This window comes from Sorghum bicolor, chromosome 1, assembly GCF_000003195.3.
Source record: "Sorghum bicolor cultivar BTx623 chromosome 1, Sorghum_bicolor_NCBIv3, whole genome shotgun sequence".
Lineage (NCBI taxonomy): Eukaryota > Viridiplantae > Streptophyta > Magnoliopsida > Poales > Poaceae > Sorghum > Sorghum bicolor.
The window spans coordinates 14,098,921-14,114,117 of record NC_012870.2 but is presented as its reverse complement, the minus strand read 5'-3'; the positions used below and the strand labels follow the sequence as shown (position 1 = coordinate 14,114,117).

At 38.0% G+C, this 15,197-nt stretch overlaps 1 long non-coding RNA gene across 4 annotated transcripts; it reads right to left on the bottom strand.

Moving 5' to 3' along the window:
- Positions 8,344 to 13,896, bottom strand: LOC110431857. 4 transcript variants are annotated; one of them, XR_002449326.1, is made up of 8 exons: positions 13,235 to 13,896; positions 12,361 to 12,427; positions 11,921 to 11,980; positions 11,461 to 11,655; positions 11,238 to 11,349; positions 10,842 to 10,918; positions 9,549 to 9,627; positions 8,344 to 8,731 (listed from the first exon to the last, which is right to left on the bottom strand). It is a non-coding gene; the product is annotated as an uncharacterized LOC110431857 (long non-coding RNA). The 4 variants fall into 4 exon arrangements; XR_002449325.1 differs by having other exon boundaries at positions 11,461 to 11,652; XR_002449327.1 differs by having other exon boundaries at positions 11,461 to 11,652; positions 12,361 to 12,424.

Genomic DNA, 15,197 nt, shown 5'->3' with positions numbered 1-15,197 from the left:
ACTTTTTATTCTTAACATTATTCTGAACATTATGGACCTCAGGCAGAGGTGTTGCCCCAACTGGGCGCTTATGGTGATTCTTCATAAGAAGCTCATCATGTTTCTCAGCCTGGGTTAATGTATGAATAAGTTGAGAATAAACAGTGTAATTACTAGCCCGATACTGCTGTTGTAAGACTCGGTCAGCGGGTAGCATGGTAGATAGAGTTTTCTCTATCTTATCAGCATCTGTTGGCTCTTTCTCACAAAATTTCAACTTAGAGCAAATCTTATGAACAGCATGATTGTAATCAGCAACGGACTTAAAGTCCTGCAGACGTAAATGATTCCACTCATGATTAGCCTCAGGCCATATGAGTTCCTTTTGCTGATCATAACACTCTTTAAGAGCAAGCCATAATGTGCGAGGATTTTCCTCCATAAGGTACTCTTGTTTGAGATCCTTATGAATATAGAACCTTAATAACATTAAGGCCCCGTACTTTTTTTGCTCATCTAGCACTACCCCTTCAATTGGTTCATTTATGTGTGCCAAAAGTTCACGGGATGCAAAGTTAATTTTGATATCCAATGCCCAAGTAGGATAATTGTGACCATCTAAAGCAAGTTCATCGAACTCTTTAGCCATGACCATAGCCTACAAAGTAATACCATTTGATTTAATAAATTTACTCAAAGTAAATTACAATCATTATGGTAAGCAAAAGTTGTAATAAAATACAAGTTAATTTAAATAACATAGCTCATCTTGATTTAAGATATCACTAGGTAGACAAAGATCATATGATATTCAGGACAACTCTCAAAAATTTGTATATATATGGTTAGATAATCTCAAATGTCATAAGACATAGAGTAGATCTTAATAGTAGGCAAATAATTTGCTGTCTTAGCACGGTCTCTAGGCTGAATAATCCAAATATTGAATTAAACGCAGCCAATGCTAAGAACTCTACTACACCATATATAAACAAATTAATGATTAAAACATGGTAATCACTGCAATAGTGTAAGCCATAAATGATCTTGGTCTAATCCTTTATTTTGGGGTATATATTCAGTAGGTAATCATCTAGTCAAGAAGACTTGATGTAGAACTTTTTAAAAGTGTGAATAAATTCACTATCTTAGGCACTGTCTTTAGATTTAAATAATCGGCAGAAAATTTCAATCATAGCCAATGCCTTGAATATTTCAAAAAATATTCTCCCCAAAATAAATAATTAAGCTATGTATAAATTAATTGCTGTAATTCATCAGTAATAAACTAATGAATAAAATAACAGGGAGATTGAATATGTGATATAATTATTGTAATGACACAACAAGTATGAGAGTGATCATTGAATAACATAAACATACTAGCAATCTATATTGGAATCTGAATTTGCATAAGTACAAATAAAGAAACACATTTGTACAAGTCCACAGTCACATCAGTGTTCTAAACTTTCAAGAATAAAACACTAAATACTGATAATATAGCAGAAATTAGCATAGCCTAATTAAAGATTAAGAACTAATGCTGCTGGAATTCACAAATTTGAAATAAAACAGAAATAAACAAAGGACGTCTTCTGGCCCGGACCAAAAACAGCCGGCCCACGCCGCAGCAGCTGCAGCCAGCGGTAGGGCAGGCCGCAACCTGGGTCTGGGCTGCCAATTCGGCCCAGGCACGCCCCCCCACCCCCTCTCCCCCTGGCCCATATAAAAGGGCGGCGGTTAGGGTTGAAACCCTAACCGCCACCACTCCAACCACGGCCAGGGTGCCGCCGCCTCCGCCCCGAGGAGCGCCGCCGTCCCTGCCTCCTTCGTCGCCCTTCCTGTGCCGCGAACGCCTGCAGCCTCGAGCGCCGGCTGCCGCCATGCGCACGCTGCCGCCGGAGCCGCCACTGCCGCCAGCGCCCGCCCGCAAGCGCCTGTTGACGCGAGCGCTCGCAGCTGGAACTGCCTGCTGACGCCGCCGACGGCCACCGCCCGCCCTCGCCATGTCCGTCCGCCGCCGTGCCCATGCGCCCAGTGGCTAGCACTGGCGCGGATTGGGAAGGGCGCAACCTCCAGCCACACGACCCGGCCGCCATGGACCAGGCCGGTGGCCAGAGGCTCCCCTTCCCTCTCGGGTCCGACTTCAAGCAGAAGGAGGGGCGCGCCCCTCCGGAGAGGAAGAGGCGCCACCACCGCCGTTCATGCTTATCTTAGGAAAATAATCTAGTAAGTTGGATCCCATTTATTCTAAAATCTATTGATAGTTTCTCATCTTATATGCATCTAATATAAGATTTTTCTCAACCAGAATGAATGAGCTTATTCCCATCTAATACACCAAAGATGACAATGATCAATCAATAAGAACCATACCATGTACTTTTAATATTTTCCCAATATCTTAAAATGATGCTAGATGGTAGGAAAGGAGTACAAGTGAGACTTTGAAAAAGCATTCCAACAACCCTCCCATTTATGTTTATCAATAGACCTCCAATTGCAGCCTACTAGGAAATGATGGTATTATAGAGAGAAGAAAACTTGGGTTAATTGGATTCATGCCTTCCCGAATAAGAAAGAAATAAGATAATTGGGTTCATTCATACTATTTAGTAGACTCCTATACAGTGGTGGACCCAGGATTTAGTGAAGACTAGGGCCAAATTATAGCGGTCAAAATCCAAAAGTTATAGCCTAAAGTATAGTTTATTGAACAACATTGTGTATGTGTTCATACTTGTTGATCGATTTGAATATATTTATATACTCATATTCTAGATCTTACCACGCAAAAAATTTTCAAAGAAATCCATATTTTTATAAAAAATATTACAAAAATGCCACTACTGTAGTATATATAATAAGTATAACCACATACTCTATGTATGTATGCATGCTTAATATACATATAATCCTAAATGGTCTAGTATAATCACATACTTCGTCTACATACATTTCGTCCGGTCATATGCACCATAAATATATAGAATATAGACATAGGAGTAACTACACGCTATATCACATATTAATAGTTCGCGTAATTTTTTGATTTTTGCTACTATAGCATTTTCGTTTGTATTTGACAATTATTGTCCAAACTCGAACTAACTAGACTCAAAAGATTCGTCTCGCAAATTATAGGTAATCTGTGCAATTAGTTTTGTTTTTGTCTATATTTAATACTTTATGTATGTGTTCAAAGATTCGATGTGACGGAAAATCTTGAACAATTTTAAAAACTAAACTAGGCCTAAAGAGTTGCTCCCAAAATTTTTGGGCCACAACTAGGGCCATGGCCCTAGGGGCCCTAGTCCTAGGCCCGCCCCTGCTCCTATATTCATCAACTACATGTATTTGCGTGGAAGTATATTGAACATTGATCAAAAGTTGGTAACAGGCTCACAGAAAACTAACATATATACATATGTGTAAGCCAAATAATAATTTAAAACATCTCAAATTCCAATTTGAGTATAGATGTTGATTGAATCTAAACTCAAACTGCGCATCTTTACTGTTCAGTCAAATATGGACATGCTTGCTTTGCACATTCAGAACAAGGAAATAAGCATGCAACACAACCAATAATTGTAATATGCTGAATAAACTTTAAGGGATATAAATGAGCACTAGGCTTTAGAAAATCCAAATGATTACATATACTGCTATAATAGGATACTAGTACGTTGCGCGCGCCATTGCGCGCGTCCGCAGACAACTTAAGATGTAACGCAGGACTAAATAACGGTCACATAATCTTTAGTAAGATCAGAGCATTGATACGTAACACATAATTCATTCAATAGCGGTAAGTCTACTTTTTTGACCATAAGAAATGTAAAGTGTTATATTCTGTTAATATACATAGCCCCTTTGACAAAAAACATGGATATACAAGAAGCTAAACGGGAAGAAAAATTAGGGCCGTGTCAAGATTTTAGCATCACCACAAATTAGGATACGTGAATCCAATCTACCATATTGAGCTGCCAGTTAGGTCTCTAGCTACTACTACTGCTGCTGCTGCTACTGCTGCTGCTGCTACTACTACTCCTACTATAAAACAATAGAAAATATGATTATAACTTTATATTGCTTTTAATTATAAAATTAGGTGCATATATTAATTAATCTAATATTCAATTAAATATGGAAAAAATATATGACATAATAAAAGTTAGCACTACTGCGAAGAGCGCGACGTTACGAAACTAACGCAATTGAAACGGAATGAAACAGAGTTAGAACGATTAAATGGCGAAGGATTAATGACCAGTGGCAAACTTGTAAATATGTCTTCTTCTACCTTGAAGCTTATGTACGGACGAAACCAGGGCTGTTGGTGCTTCGCGTGGGAAGGAATGGCTCGGCAGGACCTTGGCTGCCTCGTGCACGGCGCGGCACGCAGCTGCAGCGTGGAGGAGCCCACTGGTCGCGGCTGGGACCCACTCGGGCCGTAGCGAGTGGAGGAGGCCGCGCGGCCTTGCCCCGCTCAAGCGAGCACGCGGCCGAGTGCGCTGGCGGCGCCGACGTGGGACACGGCGTCACACTGGCCAGGGAGCCGGTGGCCGGTGGCGTGGGATCAGGACAAGCCGAGGAAGGGCCCTAAGTGCCGAAGAACGCAGGTACCGGCAATGGAGGTTTCTCGCCGGAGATGAAACTGAAAGATGGGAACAGGCTAAACGGTAATGGATTTGTATAAACAAGTATACCACGGTGAAGCGAACGACGAGGTCTACCTTTTGATGGTACTAGTTGATGCCGGAACGCGATCGTTTCGCCGAAAAAGCTCGCCGGAGTGTTCGCCGGAAACTTAGCTTTTGCAAACTTCGGCGAGAGATGGAGGGAGCTACGGGTGGCGGCTCGCGATGGGATTTTTAGATTTGTGATCAGCGCGTCAAGGAGAACACCGGCATATATATAGGTCTAGGGTTTGGAAAATTTTCGAAATTTTCTAATTTCGGGATTTATAAAATTCGTTTTTAATAAAAAAAATAATTCCAAAAAAAGCTAAAATCATTTTAAATCCCTGAAAAATATTTCCAAAATTCTAAAAATTAAAGGAAAACTTTTAGAGATATACTGAGAGTTGATCAATCTAAATAAAATTTTTGGTGTCTATAAAAAAGAATTTTAGAGCATATAAAAAATAGATTTTGTTCTAGGAAAAATGGGAAAAAGCTCAAAAAAGTCTAGAAAATTCTCGGAAAGGATTGGAAGGCGTCTAAACGTGTTTTTAAAACATAGCACATACAAAATCAACCAACTGAAGCAATAGATATGCATCACATCAACAAAAGCCCGTCTAATTAATTCCAAAATATTTGAAAAGCACCATTTTTCTTTGATAAAAATATGTGGAAATCTAAACTATTGTTGGCAAATTTTATCCACATATTAAAACCATACATTTTATTTAATATTTTCTAATAACAACTCGAAATAGAAATTTTGGGGTGTTATAGCCTGTAAATTTTTAGCGACGCGTCTTCTATTGCATTGAATAAAAATATTTTTTTTTGTTATAGTCGTAGTGATAAAACTGCCCGTGATGCCTTGTAGGAGACAAGCATCCAGATAGTAAGATTTTTTTTATGAAAAATGGTAGATTAGATAAATGAATTAACATCACGTATAAGTTATATTATTTACAATTTAATATAGAAACACAAACTACACTCACATATTCAATGAGAAATTAATTAATTACAAAACATGAACATGATCTACACATTTGACAAGTAAATCGATGCAAATAATGAACATAGAATATACCAGCTCAACAAGAATGCCATCCAACCCTTCATGCAAAGACAAGGGGAATTTCACCCAAGGTGAAGACCGGGCATTATGCATATTCACACCTAAAACCCTTATGGTTAGATGACAATACATCATGTAAAATAGTCATGCAAATAAGACATAGGAAAAAAAGCGGTCACAAAATTCTATAACCATGACATAAAAAAACCTCAAGACAATTTGTATTTATTGTGGTGAACTAAAGTAGGGAGTTTGCAAAATCTCATTCTCTAGCCTTTTTAGCTCAAAACCAACTTGATTTAATTTTAAGCTACTTAATAGCCAAGTAAAAAAAAAGTCATTGTGCTCAACACTTATCTTTCAGACTCACAAGGTTTATTATTCCTGATGAATTCATTACCAATTTGGGAGTTCCTATGCATTTGGGTACCTGGTGGAGGACGAGGTACAACATGTGAAATGCTATTAGGTCTAGCCAACATATAGGCTACATGAAAGGAAAAAAATGCAAGCTGTTAATTCGGATGAGCACATTATCTTAGGAAAATAATCTAGTAAGTTGGATCCCATTTATTCTAAAATCTATTGATAGTTTCTCATCTTATATGCATCTAATATAAGATTTTTCTCAACCAGAATGAATGAGCTTATTCCCATCTAATACACCAAAGATGACAATGATCAATCAATAAGAACCATACCATGTACTTTTAATATATTCCCAATATCTTAAAATGATGCTAGATGGTAGGAAAGGAGTACAAGTGAGACTTTGAAAAAGCATTCCAACAACCCTCCCATTTATGTTTATCACTAGACCTCCAATTGCAGCCTACTAGGAAATGATAGTATTATAGAGAGAAGAAAACTTGGGTTAATTGGATTCATGCCTTCCCGAATAAGAAAGAAATAAGATAATTGGGTTCATTCATACTATTTAGTAGACTCCTATACAGTGGTGGATCCAGGATTTAGTGAAGACTAGGACCAAATTATAGCGGTCAAAATCCAAAAGTTATAGCCTAAAGTATAGTTTATTGAACAACATTGTGTATGTGTTCATACTTGTTGATCGATTTGAATATATTTATATACTCATATTCTAGATCTTACCACGCAAAAAATTTTCAAAGAAATCCATATTTTTTTAAAAAAATATTACAAAAATGCCACTACTGTAGTATATATAATAAATATAACCACATACTCTATGTATGTATGCATGCTTAATATACATATAATCCTAAATGGTCTAGTATAATCACATACTTCGTCTACATACATTTCGTCCGGTCATATGCACCATAAATATACAGAATATAGACATAGGAGTAACTACACGCTATATCATATATTAATAGTTCGCGTAATTTTTTGATTTTTGCTACTATATCATTTTCGTTTGTATTTGACAATTATTGTCCAAACACGAACTAACTAGACTCAAAAGATTCGTCTCGCAAATTATAGGTAATCTGTGCAATTAGTTTTGTTTTTGTCTATATTTAATACTTTATGTATGTGTTCAAAGATTCGATGTGACGGAAAATCTTGAACAATTTTAAAAACTAAACTAGGCCTAAAGAGTTGCTCTCAAAATTTTTGGGCCACAACTAGGGCCATGGCCCTAGGGGCCCTAGTCCTAGGCCCGCCCCTGCTCCTATATTCATCAACTACATGTATTTGCGTGGAAGTATATTGAACATTGATCAAAAGTTGGTAACAGGCTCACAGAAAACTAACATATATACATATGTGTAAGCCAAATAATAATTTAAAACATCTCAAATTCCAATTTGAGTATAGATGTTGATTGAATCCAAACTCAAACTGCGCATCTTTACTGTTCAGTCAAATATGGACATGCTTGCTTTGCACATTCAGAACAAGGAAATAAGCATGCAACACAACCAATAATTGTAATATGCTGAATAAACTTTAAGGGATATAAATGAGCACTAGGCTTTAGAAAATCCAAATGATTACATATACTGCTATAATAGGATACTAGTACGTTGCGCGCGCCATTGCGCGCGTCCGCAGACAACTTAAGATGTAACGCAGGACTTAATAACGGTCACATAATCTTTAGTAAGATCAGAGCATTGATACGTAACACATAATTCATTCAATAGCGGTAAGTCTACTTTTTTGACCATAAGAAATGTAAAGTGTTATATTCTGTTAATATACATAGCCCCTTTGACAAAAAACATGGATATACAAGAAGCTAAACGGGAAGAAAAATTAGGGCCGTGTCAAGATTGTAGCATCACCACAAATTAGGATGCGTGAATCCAATCTACCATATTGAGCTGCCAGTTAGGTCTCTAGCACTATTTCTAATTTTATATTAGTATATTGTGTCACTATTTAAGGATACGAAAAGACAAATGCGTAAATAATCATGCAGTCATCATCAAGGACAAAACATAAAAATTTTGATGTTATATTGGCTACTGAGAAGGTACATATCCATTGTAGACCAACCAGCATAATGCAAATTCAAAAAAGCCTGCACAAGCAAAAAGAAACTATAGGAATTTTGATAACTAATAAGCTGAAAAGCAAACCAAGTTATAAATTGAGGTGGGATCAATTTGAAATGCAGTGGCAATATGCATTAGCTTAGACTCACCAGGAACAAATTTGTACACAAATGCTTTGTTTAGAACATGGCAGAGGGATGTAAACACAAAGGTCACAGAAAAATATATGAGCAAAGGCTTGTAGTACCAATAGATTAATGGGTCTATAAACATGTCGTAGGCAAATAATTCATAAGGCATGGCCACGACGCTCCGCTCGTCTACCATAGGTTGCGACGCGGCTGCTCTTCGTCGGGAGGGATGCCATAGAATGCTGCTCACGGGAGGATTACAACGGTAGGCCTTTTTTGTTTCCTGACATACCAAGTCATTTGTAAAGGGAAAATAGCATGATCCATATCAATTCCAACATCCTTACGACATCTCTTCTGATTCTGCAGATATGCAGAGTAAATAAAAGAATCCTTGATTAGAATAGATGTTCTCAAAGCAATCAGGATTCTACAAGGATTAAAATTTACTTGAATTAGAAAGCGTGGTAATGACTACATCCATCTTTGATCTATCATAACTCCATGGGAAATAAGTATCCTAAGAACAACATTTAATATTGGCAAAGACATGATTATTTTAGTACGCATAGTGCCAGCCAGCCAACTGTCTTTTCTGTGTCTATTAGCCATTTGATGCTTTCCTTTATGTAAATTTATGAAAAATAAGTCTATGTGCAACCATGAATTGTTGCCGCATCAGGAAAACTATTTGAAATAATTATTCACGATTTTCATGTCTGGACAATAAACAGACGATCAAAGGAAAGAAATTTAAAAGTAGATAAAGGGAGTACAATTATTAGCATTAATATTCTATTTATGAAAAATAAGTCTATGCACAAGCCTGAATTGTTGCCGCATCAGGAAAACTACTTGAAATAGTTGTTTATGATTTTCATGTTTGGACAATAAACAGTCGATCAAAGGAAAGGAATTTAAAAGTACATAAAGTGAGTACAATTGTTAGCATGGGTGCACAACTAATAAGATACCACCGAGCAGAATGGGTGGGAAAAACATTCAAAGAATTTTAGGTATGTGAGTAAATTCACAATTTCTATAAATCGAAAAGGAAAAAACAGTGAATATGCAAGAATATGAATTACCATTTCTGTGGTAGTAGCATCTATTGCCTATTTGAACAAAGACATGCCTACTTCACTGGCATGCTGTAAAGAAGTAAAGAGTTAGAAAGTACCTCCTAGAATATTTTGGATACTGGTGGCAAGCCACTATTAATTCTAGAGAAGAGTCTAAATATCCTTGGAAGATCAAACCTGCAGTAATAACAAATATATCATAAAAAATCAGTAAGATTATACCCCCATCAACTGTTGCCATATATAGGCATGTGGTTCTATCTATCAAACCTTTTCATCACAAAGCAACAATTTGTATCCAGAGCTGTTTGCCAAGTATTTGGTCTATATATGTAGCTAGCAATTGTCCTTGCACATCCTGTAAGTATTTTTAGCTACAATGGTGTAATAATTTCAATTCAAAAGACAATTAGTGCAGTGTGCACCAAACTTGTTCTCTGAGTTTATGGTAGCCTGGCGAGCGGATATTTTTCAGCTCGAAGTTTTTTGTGGCAAGCAACATGGTTTCTCCTAATATAATGTACTTTTAGTTCAGAGATGGCTGAAGGAGTCTATGCAGAGAAGAAAATGCAAAACTATCATGTATGATAATAGGATGGGGCAAGAGAAAATCTGAAAATAAATTTATATGTAGTAGAACATCATGGAGAGGTGGTGAAGCAAGGCAGGTACATGTTTTAAGCACCTTTAATAGTTGACTTCTGTAAATTCAGATATATTGTGGATGCACACAGATGCCAGGTGGACCATGCAAACACTTATTTGAGTGTCGCTGTGAAAGGAATACACATCTTGAATGTAGCCCCTATTTAGTATATAAGTTTGCTAGGTAGAGCAGAAAGAAATTAGGAATTATGATAGTAAGCTTATATGTGAAAGAACCATCTAAGTAATCCAACTAAGAATGCAATATCCATGTGGCAGCTAGGACGGATAATGTCACTGGCCTATCTGTTGGAGTGCTTAATTTGTGGCAGCATGAGCTAATGTGCTTGAATTTGGGATAAAGCAGCCATACAACACATTAGAGGCAGAGGTGCTGATCTGACCACCTTAGTATATTAACACAGACACAATTTAGCTACAGAATCTTAACGCTTGTCCACACAGACACATTTTGTTAACATATTGTTGCATATTTTGTCTTAGAAGTTAGAACAAATGTAGTAGGCAAGTGATGAAGTTCAAGTTGTCAAAATAGGCTAATCATTACAAAACCATGATTCAATAATGGAAGAAGTATGGACATAATATTCATAAGAGTATATGCGTGCTTGCGTGTGTACATGTAGCTGATACACATGTAGCCAATTTGCAACAAATAAATAACCAAGGGTATAAAATTCAATCTGATGGAACTTTTGTGTAAAATCAGCTATGTCAGAGCTCACCTCAATCCTCAAAACTGAGAAGTTTGCCTCCCCACTCTGATCATAAGATTGCTAGTGAATGGCAATGTCGTCGATCGCTTTGAAAAAGATATAACACATCAATTGCTTGAGGAATATAAAGCAATAAGAAAATAGATGCTGTTATAATGGATGGAGAAAAAATATTGACAAAGAAGCCATGAACAATATACAATGACGTGCTTTATTACTTGAAGGACTGATATGTAATAGCCATACAATTGTCTTCAAATGCAAAAGCAGTTGCAGAGATGAAAGAGGTGTACAACTAAGCAGACATGGCTAGGATTCATTCCATTAGGGAGAAAATAATCTCACCATACGCATGACATATTAGATGAAGTTAGATACCGAGAAATTTCAGCGAATCATGATTACCTTTCCAAAACAGTACATAGAGGAAGATAAAGGAGTAGTTCCATGCTGATCATAACCTGTTTACAGTCCTTGAAACTAATCGTATGACATATATCGATGGCTAGAAGATGATCTACAAATTAAGTCATCAATTAATTAAGATTCGCAAAGATATACACCTTGGAGTAGCCTCCAGGTACTTTTGCAAACGAAACACAGGTTAGTGAAATGATAGGGTACTGACCATGTTTCCTGTGGATATTCCATTGACCACATGTTCAGCATGATGCAACCATAGCTAACTAAGACCATAAAATTTTAAATAGCATGCATAAACTTCATTATCTAGTCACTGATCTTTTCCTTTGGAACATCAACATTTAAATTTCAAGATGCAACTCGCATGCTTGGCATCTTTATAGTCGAACTACATGGCCTGCTAGGAAAAAGAAATAACAAAACTAAGATTAAGGAGAATGAACGCAGAAGCCATCATATAGGGTTAAATAGAGGCGTGAAAAATAAATTTCAAAGAAATTTTATGCAAGCTCTCAGCATATTGAACAAACAACAAAAGGATTGATTTGCAGCTTCTGATAACAAGCATAATAACATGTACAAATTTAAAAATGAGTACAAGCACTTCTATGTTGTCCTGTCTCTGCCCCCTGCGTTCATCTATAAATTCAAATGAGTGGCCATACCTCTATATATCTGGAAGGTGTAGTTGGGCCTCTGCTTTATGAACACCAATTCAAAGGATACTGCCATGAATAGTATAATTACCATAATGTTAAAACCACAATCTGCATGTGCCAAATTAGTAGCCTAAGGGATTTGAAAAATCTAGCAAATGGTATATCTCAGTTAAACTAAATTTGATGGCTACTGGATTAATACTCTGGTAGAAAGTAAAGTACATGAAGCCATCTTCCACTACAAAACCAGCATGAATGAGTTGGTTTCTATAGTCACTATATCTGAAAGCCATGCACTTGCAATGACAATCTTTGTGAGGCAATTACTTTGCACAACGTAGGTAGAACCATTATTTTATTCAAGACCAATAAAGTGAAATAAATCAATTTCAATTGGTAGTGAAGGAAAGGAGCAGCAAATTGTTAGAACATGCAAGGATGGATACCTTTTGCCAGACACTGTTATCAGTCTCTATCTGACCTCCTATTAAAGTTGCCGCTCCAATGGTCCTGCTGAAATCCCAAAGGTATTTGATCAGTTAAAAAAATCCCCATGATTTGATAACACAAAGTAGTTTTTCATCTAATTTGGCACTAAGGAACTGATGAAAAATTAACAGAGATCTAGGTACTATATTTCTATTTTGTAACAATCATCCATGAGACTAACTTCATAATTATAATTCATGAGAGGATCTACCTAAACAAATGTAAATGCTACAACATCGAAATTTGATGTTACAAAATAAGCTACATATTTATTGATGAATCTTATTTTTTGAAGACCAACACCTGCCTATGCATGTGTAACCTCTATATTCACACCTAGCAACGAAGGCAAGAGTGTGTTAAAGAAAAAAAAAACTGAAAACACAAGCAGTATAGAGGTACCATTAGTAAGTGAACATAGGATACTGAAAGAGCGCTAATCAGTCCATCAAGAATATTTGTATCCATAGTCAGTAGCGAAAAGTTTAATTTTTTATGGAGAACCAAAGCAACTATTGGTACGTTCCATGGTTGTATTGCCGTTCGTAATCTTTTGGAAAGAACAATTGTTCATAATCTGATCTCTTCTTTTCATGAGCACCCCAAATCATCATGGACACTATTGAGGTTGTATGCAACCTGGATCGTGGAGGTAGCTCATCAACTGTAATCTACTACTCATTGACGAGATTATCACATATTCTAGTGGGTTTCCCTACATGACGAGACGAGAACAAATTTTGCTGCACAATCCCCCACTCTAATCAATTCTTTTGAGCTTCATCAAGATAGAGAGAGCGAGGGCAAGAGAGAGAGGAGATGGGAGTTTACCTCGTCGTCCACGCAGTCACCGGAGGGACAGCGGCCTGGTGGGCGCCGCTACTATCACCGGCGAGCGCCTCACTGGGAGTAGGACACCGTTGCCGTGGGTGGGGGCGGTGCCGGGCGGTCGTGACCTTGTAGCCCAAGCAGGTAGGGTTACCTGTAGCACACGAACATACGCGGAGCAGGGGGAGAGGGCAGAGCGGACAGATCGATGGAGAGCAAAGCCGCGCCGACCATCTGCACAAGCTCGCGCGGAGGAGTGGAGTGGCCCGTGGCCGCCGCCGGCGCCCGCATACGCGGAGCAGAGAGAGAGGATAGAGTGGACAGATCGAGGAAGAGCAGAGAAGCGCCGACCATCTGCACGAGATCGCGCGGAAGGGTGGAGCGGCCGCGGCCGCCGGCAGTGCCACCCGCGCCGCAGGGCCGGGGGTCGGGGGAAGGGAGGGAGCCGCCCGCAGTAGGAACCGTCGCCTCGAGCCTATCCCGTGCTTCGAGGAAAGGAGAAAGGAAGGGGCAAGAGAAAAGAAGGCAGGAGAGGAACTCACCACGCGGGACGCCGACCAGCAGACGCGGTGCAGCGGCGGGTGCAGTAACGGCGGCGTGCACGACAACGGCAACGAGGACGGCAAGCAGGAAAACACATAGGCCTTGTTTAGTTCCTGAAATTTTTTCAGATTCTCCATCACATCGAATCTTTAGACGTATGTATGGAGTATTAAATATAGATGAAAATTAAAACTAATTGCACAGTTTGGTCGGAATTGACGAGACGAATCTTTTGAGCCTAGTTAGTCTATAATTAGACAATATTTGTCAAATACAAACGAAAGTGCTACTATTCCTATTTTGCAAAATTTTTTGGAAGTAAACAAGACCATAAACGAAAAGTAAGCGGACGAAAGAAAGAGCACGGCAATCAGGGCCTTGTTTAGTTCCAAAATATTTTGCAAAATCGACACTGTAGCTTTTTCGTTTCTATTTGACTAATATTGTCCAATTATGGACTAACTAGGCTCAAAAGATTCGTCTCGTTAATTTCGACCAAAATGTGTAATTAGTTTTTATTTTTGTCTATATTTAATACTTCATGCATGTGTCTAAAGATTCGATGTGACGGAAAATCTGAAAAATTTTGCAAAATTTTTGGGAAGTAAACAAGGTCCAGGGCCTTGTTTAGTTGCAAAATTTTTTGCGAAATGTGAATAGTACCGATTTCGTTTGTATTTGATAAATATTGTTCAATCATAGACTAACTAGGCTCAAAAGATTCGTCTCGTCAATTCCGACCAAACTGTGTAATTAGTTTTTATTTTCGTCTATATTTAATACTTCATGCATACGTCTAAAGATTCGATGTGACAGGAAATATGAAAAATTTTATAAAATTTTTTGGGAAGTAAACAAGGCCCAGATGTAAATGCATCCGGAGCCAATGAGAAATGGGCTGGGCCAACCACATGGCAGCACGCGCTCTGGATGTTTCTACCACACAGAGGCAACCCGCAGGGAAGAGCGCTGTGTTATTTTATTTTATTTTATTTGCTGCCTTTGCCGGTCTCCAAATCGTACAGGACACGTGGACATGGCCATTCTACTGCCGATGTTAGCTGTCTTAATAAGAGTAAATATATATATATATATATATATATATATATATATATATATATATATATATATATATATATATATATATATATATATATATATATATATATATATATATATATATATATATATATTTCATTCAAATGCAGATAGTAGGGGCGAAGCCATGTTGACCCATGGTTGTGCACTGGGCCAAAAATGTTTCCCTAGTTAGCAGCCCATCTCTTTGTGGACCGGGTCACCAAGCATGTGGACCGGGTCACCAATTGCACAACCCTGAGCAACCAGATGTGATCCACTCAGCTTAAGAAACAAGCCACGCTCACAACAAATACTCTAGTCAGAATGCTACGATGCCCTTTGT